We start from the raw sequence: 15,880 nt of genomic DNA, 5'->3' as shown, positions 1-15,880 counted from the left end.
GTTGTTTGAGCCCTGATGTGCCTACTCATTCATGCTTGTTTGTCATGCCTGCTATTGCTTGGAGTTGTGTCAGGTCTGATTCATCGGGAATGAATTGGAATGTGGTGAACATGTCCTACTATTGAGAGCTAAGTGTGTGAACACGATTTGGTAAAGGTAGCGGTGAGAGGCCATGTAGGAGTACATGGTGGGTTGTCTCATTGAAACCGTCCTCCGGAACTGAGTTCTGTGTTTGTGATCCATGAACAGTTACTACCACACATTGGAATGCTTAAGTGCCCCTCTCGACTTATTAATCAACTTGATCTTTGTCCAGGAGTTGCAACTAGTTTCTGGTGTTTGTAGGTAGTGTTAGTAGTCTACCAAGTGGTACCCGGTACAGGTGGGCTTGGGACAGACTAGGCACCATGGCACGGTGTACCCAGCGTAGATCCATCCGTCGAGGTGGGCTTGGGAACCCTGTTCACATCGTTTGGGGCCGTGAGCGACACCCCGGCCGGATCTCCTTGCGGATGGAACCCGAATAGGCGATAAACCTGGACTAGAGACTTGTGTGGTTAGTCAGGTCGTGGCCGACTCCCTCGCCAGGCTTCCGCTTGAAGGTTGCCGAGGTACACGACGTGTACATGGTGGTAAGTGGCGAGAGCGTGTGTGACGAAGTACACCCCTGCAGGGTTAATATGATCTATTCGAATAGCCGTGTCCGCGGTAAAGGACTTCTGGGTTGCCTGTACAGTTCATAGACAAGTGAAAGTGGATACTCTAAAATGCGCAAGATAAGCGTGAGTGCTATGGATGGCGTTCTCGTAGGGAGACGGGAGCGGATCCATGGTGGTGTATTGATATGGTGAATATGTGGACTCGTGTGCGCCACCTCGAAAGAGTTACTTGCAGTCGTAGTTCAGGATAGCCACCGAGTCAAAGCTGGCTTGCTGCAGTTAAACTCCACTACCCCCTTTGTTGATACCGATGCATATGTAGCTAGTTCTGATGTAAGTCTTGCTGGGTACATTTGTACTCACGTTTGCCTATTTTATGTTTTGCAGAGAGACGTCAGTCTCGCTAGTAGTTCCGTGTGGACTTCGACGTTTAGCTTGATACCTCAGCTACGATCTTGTGCCCTCGGCAGGATCTGGTAGATAGTCAGGCTTCTCAGCCTTTTTCATTTGTAGATGTCTGTACTCAGACATGCTAAGCTTCCGCATGTGCTTTGACTTGTATGGTCTGAATGTTGGGTCATGAGACCCAGGTTTGTAATATCTGGCTCTTCAGAGCCTAATGAATAAATACTCTGAGTCGTAGAGTCTTGTTGTGATGCCATGTTGTAGTTGCACATATCGAGCATATTGTGTGTATGATTGAAATGCTTGGTATGTGTGGGATCCGACAATCTAGTTGTCTATCCTTAGCAGCCTCTCTTATGGGGAAATGTAGTCTAGTGCCTCCTTGAGCCATAGTAGTCCGCTACAGCCCGGTTCACCGGAGTCCTGCTAGCCCAACACTACTGCTCTGGACACTTGACTGGCCGGCATGTGTTTCATATCGTTCCTGTGTCTGTCCCTTCGCGGAAATGTCACGCGGTGACATCCGGAGTCCTGCCTAGCCTGCTACAGCCCGGGTTCCCGGAGTCCTGTTAGGCTAGTGCTACAGCCCGGATTCGCACGCTGCTGACCGACACGTTCGATGTTGATTCATGTATGCCTGTCCCCATACGTTAGTGCCGCTTTGGGTTCACGACTAGCCATGTCGGCCCGGGTTCTCTGTCATATGGATGCTAGTGACATTGTCATATACGTGAGCCAAAAGGCGCAAACGGTCCCGGGCCATGGTAAGGCGACACCCGTGGGAGTACCGTGCGTGAGGCCGCAAAGTGATATGAGGTGTTACAGGCTAGATCGGTGTGACTCGGAATCGGGGTCCCGACAGCTTTGGTATCAGAGCCTGACTGCCTGTAGGATTACCAAGCCAAACTGGTCGAAGTTGAGTCTAGAAATGCTTTAGTTATATGTAGGGGAATTGATTGTGGGAGGGAACGTAAGGCTCTTTTTACTCCTTTACCTTATGCCTTCTGATATTAGTCAACCTCTTCTTTTCTACGGGGATTAAGAACTAGGCTTCTCATCTTTCTATCAGGATCACGTGTTACTAATCCGTAGACTCGTAGGATTGTTGGTCTGAAGCCTCAGTTCAGTTTCTACTACTTCCATGTGTTGTCAGTTGAACCAGAACCTTGATATTATGATGTTGTTGAGTGGTTATGCCACCATTTTGCAGGATGTCTCAAGTATTTTTGAGCATTTACAGCCGTTATGCTGTCCGAGTCATCCCAGGTTTCTAAATAGTCTGATGCATTTGCAAATCCCTTCCTTCTGTTTCCGATGTTTCTTTGGGCCAGTTTAACCACACTAATCGGTGCGTTGAGGCACTCTATTGTCTCGGTATATATGTTGGAGCTATTATTATGACCCTAGGTGTCTTAGAGGATCACCTAGTAATCTAGCCATGTTTTGTGTTCCTAGTGTGATGATTCTGGCCATTATTCTCGAAAGCATCCCGTGATGCCATTTAGTTAGTAGGCATTCTATTCCTGGGTTCTTGGACCCGAGATTCATCCTACTTACCTCATGTTGATAGTGTTTGCTCGTTCCTTTAGGTTATTAGTAACCTTTGCATTAGTCCTCGAGGTCCGTGGTATTTCCTTCTTCCAATACCATGAACCATCATGGCAAAAGTTCTTTTAACCAAAAGATCACAACCAGGGCGCTCTTGAGGAGTACTTCATTCATATTGTGACTCTGCCAGTCCTTCCTCCTCTGCATGGGTTATCCGGAAGAAATATGTTGAATTTGTTCGACATACTAACTCATGCATCCACAACTTAGAAAAACATATGTTCCTTTGGGTTGTCCCTCTTTAGCTGTACTCCGACCTTCATCTATCAATTGATAGTCAAGGGTATGTGTGCGATCGTGTTCATCGATGCCTACTATTCTTGTGGTCTGTCAAGCCATTCTATTCTGGATGGCTAGGAGAAACAAACTCCGGTACCTCATCCATATCTAGGATCGGGTCAAAACAATTGTATTCCGCAGATCAAAATGCCAATCCAGCCTTTGCTCTGCTCTACTTTGGAGCGTTACCATCTTTATGTCAAGAGTGTCATGAGAATTGCATCACCTCTTATGAATTCTTGACGCAGTGATACTTCTCGCCATCATTATTCATTCCTTGGTCCCGTGTTGTCACAACCGGAATACCGACAAGTGAACCGTGATGTGTAAAATCAATACTCCTAGCAACCCCGTTGCTTGGTAGTTAATGGACAATACTCTCATCCTTAGTATGCCGGTTATCGAATCGTCATCCTAAGATTTATCGTGCGACCTAGTCCGTTTTCCCTGGTGCACTCCTCGATTAATGAGATAGGATTGTGTCAATCCATCACTCTCTTGATCATATCTTCTTGCCCTGAAAAGCAAGATGGTTCTCGAGCTTAGCAACATATCGGTGGTATGTGATTTTCCGAATATCTTCTCGGAAGTATCACCAGGTCATCACCTGACCGGTATGTTGAGTTCGTGATCATGTTGGTATTCTTGCAAACCACCCTTTCTCCAAGAATCTGTGTTGGATACCCCTGAGCTAGTTGGTTAAGACAAACAACAACTTGGGGAGTTGGAAGATAAAAGCTTGCCTGGCTTAGTTCATTTTAAGGGATATCTTTTTGTGAGTGTTTTGAAGAAAGATGATATCTTCATCGATTGGTCCCTGTGATCAGTTGTTGGACCTATTGTCGTATCAAGACTTTGATTTGAGTATGGGCTATCATCAAATCAAATCAGAACCAACGATGTTCATAATGTTGTCTTACTCGTGGTTGATCCCTCGAGCATGCACCATTATACCTTTTGGTTCTGACCAATGCTATCACTTGTTCACATAATTATGGAATTCCATCTCCATGGAAACCTGGATGAATTGTTGTTGAGCCCATCAGCAACACTGCTACCTTCTCCATGACTCGTGTTGAACATCCAGCTAGTATTGGAAACTTTATAAGCAGTATCTTCGTGTTCCGTTCACGAAGCATATGTTCGGTGTAAAAGTGACTTCCTCTATTCATGTGTATCTGAAGTAAGTTGCCACCGTGAATTTGGGAAAGTTTGTTTTGCTTCCTCTGGAATCATCCCAAGTCAGTCATGCACATGCGAAGTATACCATGGCTTGAGAGATTAGCTACCTCCATCCCATCGGTATTTCCTAGCACACCAAGCCACTGATTGATTTGTTCGAGGAAAAGGAGTTAAGTGCTAATCCATGGTAATGCACAAGATTCCGTTATCCTCAATGATGGTTCCCAACCAGAACCCGGTAGTGTTTGTTGTGAGACTACTACGTGGTCATGCTTGTCCTGGACAGCGTGTTCTCATGTATGTAGCAGAACCAGCTCGTGTTTAGAGCTTGCTATCGTAGTTCATTCCCGAGAATCTCGCAACATGATCTCGTCGATTTGTGTTGCAAACTTTTTTTTCGGACATGCTGTCTGAAATATCCTGTTACCAACCAGATCTGAATCTCAGGAAGATATGATGGTTGGAACATCTCCCAATAGCTATAATATTGGTCTTCGTAACCCGGTAAGTGGATGTCGTGGCCAACACACCCAGCCGGAAGACCTATTATTGTAGTAACTTGATTGAGGAAGTTGGCCACCTCCCCATAAGGATTTCGTAGGATTTGCTCCCTAAGTTGTTCCTTATGGATTTTTATATTTCCGAAGTCCGACCTTTTACTTGATGTTCTAGATATCAAACCATATCTATGAATGGGATATGCTAGTGCATCAAGGAGAACATTAGAAGCGGAGTGCTAAATGTCTCTCGGTCGATCATCCAGATTTGCCTCTTTGGCATTGCTAAGGAAAAATCTGAGAAAGTGATGTCCCCCTTGGCACCTGCATCCTCCATCACCGTTCTTCATGGTAGTATGATGTGTTGCCAGGATCCTCGACACGGATGTTGGTAAAACCTTGATGAATATGGAAATGCTCAAGTTCTTGAAAGCACGCTCAGTCACTAGGTTATGTCCTTGGTATCAACTGGAATGTGCCTTCCATTTGCCGAGTTGTTCTATAACCATAGTTTCCTTTCCAAATTGAGTGTGCCATTCTTTTGAATTCTTTCAAACGATCATTTGTAAATTGCCTTACGCTGGTATAAAGAGTTTCAATGATCTTTGTATCAAAAGTAATTCTTTTTGCCACTTAAGGGAAGAATTCTACGAGTCACCTTTCCTAAGGTGCCCCGTTATGGAGTCATGGCAATTAACTCCTCGCTGCTTTGGAACCCATGCACCATATTATCTAAGCGTGGGATTGTTGCCCACCAGATCAAATCTCATCGTTGTTCTTCCATCCCTCTCGTTGTGTTTTGTGTCTCAACTCGAGATGTTTCAACATCTCATTCCGCGAGTTGATCTTGTATAGCTCGATCTTCGAGAAGATCAATCCTGTAGAGTTTCCCTCTCTTCCGTCATCATAGTTGGATGAAGCTCCCGAAAGAAAAGATGTCAAGATCAAGATGATGCAATGAATCAACATCTTCGAGGAGAACAATTGGATCGTGAAGATTATGTTAGTTTGTGTTCCCCTTTCATCTTACCCTACGCTTGAATCTCGGGACGAGATTTTTGTTTAGTGGGGGTGAGTTGTCACATCCCTAGTCTGGTATGCGCTTAGGCTAGCTAGATATGCTTGCATCATGTCTAAACTTATTGAAATTTGAAATGGGGATGAACAAACCCTAGCACCAAATGAACTCAACTAGGGTCAAATTCAAATGTTTTCAATGAACCCAAAATGCCCTTTGGAAATGTTCATGATTTTTGATAAAGGTGAAAACCTCTGCCGGAAATGATGAGCATATTTATTGGCCATTTATGGATTTTTGAGCTAAATCATATTGTATTTGAATTGGAGCATTTAATGCCTATAAATATTTTAAATGCTTCAATACTTCTGAAAACAATTGGGGGCTGTTGGAAATAATTCAAATAGTGCCCACAATTTTTATCAGGATTTTACAAAATGAGTTAGTAATTTTACTAATTCAAAACAGATCAAATAAATAGAAAACATAAAGTAAAGAGAGAGAGAGGAGAGTACCTGAGCCACTTACCTGGCCTGCACTGTGTTGGCCCAACACTGTTGGCCCAGCCCATCTCTCTCCCTTGTCCTCTTCCAGCTCACGCCAGAAGGACTGGAGCGCGCGTGCCCGGCGCGCGCAGCCACACGCCGGCCACCTCCACCCTGCCTGCGTGCTCCCTCGTCGCCCTGGATCTCCCTCGCGATGCCACGCAGACCCCTGGTCCCCCTCGGCCTCTCCCTCGAGCTCTCCCCTCTCCCCTGGCTCTCTCCCTCGCCGTTCCCCCACCTCACCGAACGCTCCTGCCGCCGCCGACTAGCACCACCGCGGCCATCGCCTCTCCCTCGTCCCCTTGAGCAGTCCAGAGGAACCGCCTTGACGCCCTCGCCCTCTCCAGTGAACTACACCCCGCTGGGAGGCCTGCTCTGCCGTCACTGCCATCGTCTTCAACCTCGGGCATCCGAGATGCCGCCGGCCGATTCGTCTGCCCCAGTTCATCCACGAGCAAGCCGAACCCCTCCTCGTGATCACTGTGAGATCCTCCGTCGACTATCCCTCTTCCCCGCAGTCAATCCCCTCCTCTAGCCAGTCTAGCCACCCGAGCCGAGAGCTCCGTGTGGCCGGCCATGGCGCCGCCGTGGCCAGGGCACCCAACGCTTGCGTCCGAGCACATGGTTGTGCTCCTACTGGTCCGTAGCTGTCGCCCCGCTGCTTAACTTGCTCCGCCACATGCTCTAGCCGCAGCTGCCGCACACACCGAACTCTGGCGGCCGCCCAAGTGCTCGCCGCCGGCGAACCAGGCCACCCCGCGACCTTCTGACACCTCCCCTGGATGCGGAAGAGCGTGGGCTACCTCCTGGTGGTTTCCGCGCGTCCAACCGCCGTCTGTAGCTCAAGTCCGGCGAGTTACCGCCGCAGTTTTGGTTGTCGCCGGCGAAACACCGGCAAGGACCGACGTGGCGCAGTCATTAGCGCTAATCCCTGCCAGCTCAGCCACCCTTAGCCACTGACAATGGGCCCCGCAGCAGGTCAAAGTGCTAGTCAACGCGGGTTAGCACCAGGTGTCACTGACGTGTGGACCCCACACGTCAGGTTTGACCCTGGTCAGCGTTGCTGACCTGTTGACACAGGCATGACGCAGTGCTGACGCAATTAATCCTTTTCTGGATTAAAAATAATTCAAGAATTTCAGAAAATGCCCTAAACTTCTAAAATTCATAGAAATTCAACCGTAGCTCCAAATGAAACAAATTATATATGGAAAATGATCAGAAAAATCCAATCTATCCATCTGTACCATTTTCATGCATGTTAGAACAATTTAAGGCTGCTGTTTAGGACAAATCATGTAAATGGCATTTGAATTTCCACATATGAAGTTTGAATTTGAACCTAAGGTTCAAACCAACTCCAGTTAATATGTTGCTAGTTGCATTAGCTCAAAAGGCATTCATATTGCCATGCCATGATCATGCATCATATTGTGCATTGCATTGATTGTATTTCTTCTCTGTTGCCGGTATTTGTCCCCTCTCGGTAGACGATGTTCCGGCGTTGTGATCGTTGACACTAATGAAGACTCAATGCTATCTTCAGAAGTGCCAGGCAAGCAAAACCCCCTTGTTCATTCCGATACAATCCCACTCTCTCGCTCCTGCTCTCTTTTACTGCATTAGGACAAAAACAATCTATCTGTTACTTGCTGCGGTAGCTGAACCCCTTTATCCTCTGCATGACCTGTCATTGCCACAATAAATAGATGAAACCCACTAGCATGAGTAGGAGTTGTTTGAGCCCTGATGTGCCTACTCATTCATGCTTGTTTGTCATGCCTGCTATTGCTTAGAGTTGTGTCAGGTCTGATTCATCGGGAATGAATTGGAATGTGGTGAACATGTCCTACTGTTGAGAGCTAAGTGTGTGAACACGATTTGGTAAAGGTAGCGATGAGAGGCCATGTAGGAGTACATGGTGGGTTGTCTCAATGAAACCGTCCTCAGGAACTGAGTTCTGTGTTTGTGATCCATGAACAGTTACTACCACACATTGGAATGCTTAAGTGCCCCTCTCGACTTATTAATCAACTTGATCTTTGTCCAGGAGTTGCAACTAGTTTCTGGTGTTTGTAGGTAGTGTTAGTAGTCTACCAAGTGGTACCCGGTACAGGTGGGCTTGGGACAGACTAGGCACCATGGCACGGTGTACCCAGCGTAGATCCATCCGTCGAGGTGGGCTTGGGAACCCTGTTCACATCGATTTGGGGCCGTGAGCGACACCCCGGCCGGATCTCCTTGCGGATGGAACCCGAATAGGCGATAAACCTGGACTAGAGACTTGTGTGGTTAGTCAGGTCGTGGCCGACTCCCTCGCCAGGCTTCCGCTTGAAGGTTGCCGAGGTACACGACGTGTACATGGTGGTAAGTGGCGAGAGCGTGTGTGACGAAGTACACCCCTGCAGGGTTAATATGATCTATTCGAATAGCCGTGTCCGCGGTAAAGGACTTCTGGGTTGCCTGTACAGTTCATAGACAAGTGAAAGTGGATACTCTAAAATGCGCAAGATAAGCGTGAGTGCTATGGATGGCGTTCTCGTAGGGAGACGGGAGCGGATCCATGGTGGTGTATTGATATGGTGAATATGTGGACTCGTGTGCGCCACCTCGAAAGAGTTACTTGCAGTCGTAGTTCAGGATAGCCACCGAGTCAAAGCTGGCTTGCTGCAGTTAAACTCCACTACCCCCTTTGTTGATACCGATGCATATGTAGCTAGTTCTGATGTAAGTCTTGCTGGGTACATTTGTACTCACGTTTGCCTATTTTATGTTTTGCAGAGAGACGTCAGTCTCGCTAGTAGTTCCGTGTGGACTTCGACGTTTAGCTTGATACCTCAGCTACGATCTTGTGCCCTCGGCAGGATCTGGTAGATAGTCAGGCTTCTCAGCCTTTTTCATTTGTAGATGTCTGTACTCAGACATGCTAAGCTTCCGCATGTGCTTTGACTTGTATGCTCTGAATGTTGGGTCATGAGACCCAGGTTTGTAATATCTGGCTCTTCAGAGCCTAATGAATAAATACTCTGAGTCGTAGAGTCTTGTTGTGATGCCATGTTGTAGTTGCACATATCGAGCATATTGTGTGTATGATTGAAATGCTTGGTATGTGTGGGATCCGACAATCTAGTTGTCTATCCTTAGCAGCCTCTCTTATGGGGAAATGTAGTCTAGTGCCTCCTTGAGCCATAGTAGTTCGCTACAGCCCGGTTCACCGGAGTCCTGCTAGCCCAACACTACTGCTCTGGACACTTGACTGGCCGGCATGTGTTTCATATCGTTCCTGTGTCTGTCCCTTCGGGGAAATGTCACGCGGTGACATCCGGAGTCCTGCCTAGCCTGCTACAGCCCGGGTTCCCGGAGTCCTGTTAGCCTAGTGCTACAGCCCGGATTCGCACGCTGCTGACCGACACGTTCGATGTTGATTCATGTATGCCTGTCCCCATATGTTAGTGCCGCTTTGGGTTCACGACTAGCCATGTCGGCCCGGGTTCTCTGTCATATGGATGCTAGCGACATTGTCATATACGTGAGCCAAAAGGCGCAAACGGTCCCGGGCCATGGTAAGGTGACACCCGTGGGAGTACCATGCGTGAGGCCACAAAGTGATATGAGGTGTTACAGGCTAGATCGGTGTGACTCGGAATCAGGGTCCCGACAGCTTTGGTATCAGAGCCTGACTGCCTGTAGGATTACCAAGCCAAACTGGTCGAAGTTGAGTCTAGAAATGCTTTAGTTATATGTAGGGGAATTGACAGTGGGAGGGAACGTAAGGCTCTTTTTACTCCTTTACCTTACGCCTTCTGATCTGAGTCAACCTCTTCTTTTCTACGGGGATTAAGAACTAGGCTTCTCATCTTTCTATCAGGATCACGTGTTACTAATCCGTAGACTCGTAGGATTGTTGGTCTGAAGCCTCAGTTCAGTTTCTACTACTTCCATGTGTTGTCAGTTGAACCAGAACCTTGATATTATGATGTTGTTGAGTGGTTATGCCACCATTTTGCAGGATGTCTCAAATATTTTTGAGCATTTATAGCCGTTATGCTGTCCGAGTCATCCCAGGTTTCTAAATAGTCTGATGCATTTGCAAATCCCTTCCTTCTGTTTACGATGTTTCTTTGGGCCAGTTTAACCACACTAATCGGTGCGTTGAGGCACTCTATTGTCTCGGTATATATGCGCACTGCCTCCCAAAATTGGGTGACGTTTCATGCATGCCGCCTCGTACCACCCATGCAACCGGCACTGATCGTATATGAAGGATGTCAGCTCCGTACTGGTTTTCTTTTCTGACTCAGCCGGTGGACCCCAAAATTTTTCCACATGCCAGCATCACCAGGGCCATCATGCGTGCAAGTTTTCATAATTTTCCGACATCGTATGAATTTCTTATGATTTTCTCCGTGAAACGCACCGAAAACAATGACCGGGCGTGACCAACGTGCGTTTGGTGTCCGAATTCGTTCAAATCTTGCGTGGGGCCCTAAGATGGGCATGCCCACTCCCTCCCAAAATTGGGTGACGTTTCAGGCATGCCACCTCGTACGACCCATGCAACCGGCACTGATCGGATATGAAGGAGGTCAGCTCCGTACTGCGTGTTCTTTTCTGACTCAGCCGGTGGACCCCAAACTTTTTCCACACGCCAGCATCACCAGGGCCATCATGCGTGCAAGTTTTCATAATTTTTCGACACCGTATGAATTTCTTATGGTTTTCACCGTAAAACGCACCAAAAACAATGACCAGGCGTGACCCAACATGCGTTTGGTGTCCGAATTCGTTCAAATCTTGCGTGGGGCCCTAAGATGGGCATGCGCACTGCCTCCCAAAATTGGCTGACGTTTCATGCATGCCACCTCGTACCACCCATGCAACCGGCACTGATCGGATATGAAGGAGGTCAGCTCCGTACTGTGTTTTCTTTTCTGACTCAGCCGGTGGACCCCACACTTTTTCCACACGCCAGCATCACCAGGGCCATCATCCGTGCAAGTTTTCATAATTTTCCGACACCGTATGAATTTCTTATGGTTTTCTCCGTGAAACGCACCGAAAACAATGACCGGGCGTGACCCAACGTGCGTTTGGTGTCCGAATTCGTTCAAATCTTGCATGGGGCCCTAAGATGGGCATGCGCACTGCCTCACATAATTGGGTGACATTTCATGCATGCCACCTCGTACCACCCATGTAACCGGCACTGATCGGATATGAAGGAGGTCAGCTCCGTACTGCGTTTTCTTTTCTGACTCAGCTGGTGGACCCCAAACTTTTTCCACACGCCAGCATCACCAGGGCCATCATGCGTGCAAGTTTTCATAATTTTCCGACACCGTATGAATTTCTTATGGTTTTCTCTGTGAAACGCACCGAAAACAATGACCGGGCATGACCCAACGTGCGTTTGGTGTCCGAATTCGTTCAAATCTTGCGTGGAGCCCTAAGATGGGCATGCGCACTGCCTCACATAATTGGGTGACGTTTCATGCATGCCACCTCGTACCACCCATGTAACCGGCACTTATCAGATATGAAGTAGGTCAGCTCCGTACTGCGTTTTCTTTTCTGACTCAGCTGGTGGACCCCAAATTTTTTCCACACGCCAGCATCACCAGGGCCATCATGCGTGCAAGTTTTCATAATTTTCCGACACCGTATGAATTTCTTATGGTTTTCTCCATGAAACGCAACGAAAACACTGACCGGGCGTGACGCAACGTGCGTTTGGTGTCCGAATTCGTTCAAATCTTGCGTGGGGCCCTAAGATGGGCATACCCACTGCCTCCCAAAATTGGGTGACGTTTCATGCATGCCACCTCGTACCACCCATGCAACCGGCACTGATCGGATATTAAGGATGTCAGCTCCATACTGCGTTTTCTTTTCTGGCTCAGTCGGTGGACCCCAAACTTTTTCCACACGCCAGCATCACCAGGGTCATCATGCGTGCAAGTTATCATAATTTTCCGACACCGTATGAATTTCTTATGGTTTTCCCCGTGAAACGTACCGAAAACAATGACCGGGCGTGACCCAACGTGCGTTTGGTGTCCGAATTCGTTCAAATCTTGCGTGGGGCCCTAAGATGGGCATGCCCACTGCCTCCCAAAATTGGGTGACATTTCAGGCATGCCACCTCGTACGACCCATGCAACCGGCACTGATCGGATATGAAGGAGGTCAGCTCCGTACTGCGTGTTCTTTTCTGACTCAGCCGGTGGACCCCAAACTTTTTCCACACGCCAGCATCACCAGGGCCATCCTGCGTGCAAGTTTTCATAATTTTCCGACACCGTATGAATTTCTTATGGTTTTCTCCGTGAAACGCACCAAAAACAATGACCGAGCGTGACCCAACGTGCGTTTGGTGTCCGAATTCGTTCAAATCTTGCGTGGGGCCCTATGATGGGCATGCCCACTGCCTCCCGAAATTGGGTGACGTTTCATGCATGCCACCGCGTACCACCCATGCAACCGGCACTGATCGGATATGAAGGAGGTCAGCTCTGTACTGCGTTTTCTTTTCTGACTCAGCCGGTGAACCCCAAACTTTTTCCACACGCCAGCATCACCAGGGCCATCATGCGTGCAAGTTTTCATAATTTTCCGACACCGTATGAATTTCTTATGGTTTTCCCCGTGAAACGCACCGAAAACAAGGACCGGGCGTGACCCAACGTGCGTTTGGTGTCCGAATTCGTTCAAATCTTGCGTGGGGCCCTAAGATGGGCATGCCCACCGCCTCCCAAAATTGGGTGACGTTTCAGGCATGCCACCTCGTACGACCCATGCAACCGGCACTGATCTGATATGAAGGAGGTCAGCTCCGTACTGCGTGTTCTTTTCTGACTCAGCCGGTGGACCCCAAACTTTTTCCACACGCCAGCATCACCAGGGCCATCATGCGTGCAAGTTTTCATAATTTTCCGACACCGTATGAATTTCTTATGGTTTTCACCGTAAAACGCACCAAAAACAATGACCAGGCGTGACCCAACATGCGTTTGGTGTCCGAATTCGTTCAAATCTTGCGTGGGGCCCTAAGATGGGCATGCGCACTGCCTCCCAAAATTGGCTGACGTTTCATGCATGCCACCTCGTACCACCCATGCAACCGGCACTGATCGGATATGAAGGAGGTCAGCTCCGTACTGTGTTTTCTTTTCTGACTCAGCCGGTGGACCCCACACTTTTTCCACACGCCAGCATCACCAGGGCCATCATCCGTGCAAGTTTTCATAATTTTCCGACACCGTATGAATTTCTTATGGTTTTCTCCGTGAAACACACCGAAAACAATGACCGGGCGTGACCCAACGTGCGTTTGGTGTCCGAATTCGTTCAAATCTTGCATGGGGCCCTAAGATGGGCATGCGCACTGCCTCACATAATTGGGTGACATTTCATGCATGCCACCTCGTACCACCCATGTAACCGGCACTGATCGGATATGAAGGAGGTCAGCTCCGTACTGCGTTTTCTTTTCTGACTCAGCTGGTGGACCCCAAACTTTTTCCACACGCCAGCATCACCAGGGCCATCATGCGTGCAAGTTTTCATAATTTTCCGACACCGTATGAATTTCTTATGGTTTTCTCTGTGAAACGCACCGAAAACAATGACCGGGCATGACCCAACGTGCGTTTGGTGTCCGAATTCGTTCAAATCTTGCGTGGGGCCCTAAGATGGGCATGCGCACTGCCTCACATAATTGGGTGACGTTTCATGCATGCCACCTCGTACCACCCATGTAACCGGCACTTATCAGATATGAAGTAGGTCAGCTCCGTACTGCGTTTTCTTTTCTGACTCAGCTGGTGGACCCCAAATTTTTTCCACACGCCAGCATCACCAGGGCCATCATGCGTGCAAGTTTTCATAATTTTCCGACACCGTATGAATTTCTTATGGTTTTCTCCATGAAACGCAACGAAAACACTGACCGGGCGTGACGCAACGTGCGTTTGGTGTCCGAATTCGTTCAAATCTTGCGTGGGGCCCTAAGATGGGCATACCCACTGCCTCCCAAAATTGGGTGACGTTTCATGCATGCCACCTCGTACCACCCATGCAACCGGCACTGATCGGATATGAACGATGTCAGCTCCATACTGCGTTTTCTTTTCTGGCTCAGTCGATGGACCCCAAACTTTTTCCACACGCCAGCATCACCAGGGTCATCATGCGTGCAAGTTATCATAATTTTCCGACACCGTATGAATTTCTTATGGTTTTCCCCGTGAAACGTACCGAAAACAATGACCGGGCGTGACCCAACGTGCGTTTGGTGTCCGAATTCGTTCAAATCTTGCGTGGGGCCCTAAGATGGGCATGCCCACTGCCTCCCAAAATTGGGTGACGTTTCAGGCATGCCACCTCGTACGACCCATGCAACCGGCACTGATCTGATATGAAGGAGGTCAGCTCCGTACTGCGTGTTCTTTTCTGACTCAGCCGGTGGACCCCAAACTTTTTCCACACGCCAGCATCACCAGGGCCATCCTGCGTGCAAGTTTTCATAATTTTCCGACACCGTATGAATTTCTTATGGTTTTCTCCGTGAAACGCACCAAAAATAATGACCGAGCGTGACCCAACGTGCGTTTGGTGTCCGAATTCGTTCAAATCTTGCGTGGGGCCCTATGATGGGCATGCCCACTGCCTCCCGAAATTGGGTGACGTTTCATGCATGCCACCGCGTACCACCCATGCAACCGGCACTGATCGGATATGAAGGAGGTCAGCTCTGTACTGCGTTTTCTTTTCTGACTCAGCCGGTGAACCCCAAATTTTTTCCACACGCCAGCATCACCAGGGCCATCATGCGTGCAAGTTTTCATAATTTTCCGACACCGTATGAATTTCTTATGGTTTTCTCCATGAAACGCAACGAAAACACTGACCGGGCGTGACGCAACGTGCGTTTGGTGTCCGAATTCGTTCAAATCTTGCGTGGGGCCCTAAGATGGGCATACCCACTGCCTCCCAAAATTGGGTGACGTTTCATGCATGCCACCTCGTACCACCCATGCAACCGGCACTGATCGGATATGAACGATGTCAGCTCCATACTGCGTTTTCTTTTCTGGCTCAGTCGGTGGACCCCAAACTTTTTCCACACGCCAGCATCACCAGGGTCATCATGCGTGCAAGTTATCATAATTTTCCGACACCGTATGAATTTCTTATGGTTTTCCCCGTGAAACGTACCGAAAACAATGACCGGGCGTGACCCAACGTGCGTTTGGTGTCCGAATTCGTTCAAATCTTGCGTGGGGCCCTAAGATGGGCATGCCCACTGCCTCCCAAAATTGGGTGACGTTTCAGGCATGCCACCTCGTACGACCCATGCAACCGGCACTGATCTGATATGAAGGAGGTCAGCTCCGTACTGCGTGTTCTTTTCTGACTCAGCCGGTGGACCCCAAACTTTTTCCACACGCCAGCATCACCAGGGCCATCCTGCGTGCAAGTTTTCATAATTTTCCGACACCGTATGAATTTCTTATGGTTTTCTCCGTGAAACGCACCAAAAACAATGACCGAGCGTGACCCAACGTGCGTTTGGTGTCCGAATTCGTTCAAATCTTGCGTGGGGCCCTATGATGGGCATGCCCACTGCCTCCCGAAATTGGGTGACGTTTCATGCATGCCACCGCGTACCACCCATGCAACCGGCAC

The sequence above is a fragment of the Aegilops tauschii genome, chromosome 2 (genome assembly GCF_002575655.3).
Source record: "Aegilops tauschii subsp. strangulata cultivar AL8/78 chromosome 2, Aet v6.0, whole genome shotgun sequence".
NCBI lineage: Eukaryota > Viridiplantae > Streptophyta > Magnoliopsida > Poales > Poaceae > Aegilops > Aegilops tauschii.
Note: the sequence above shows the minus strand (reverse complement) of the source record.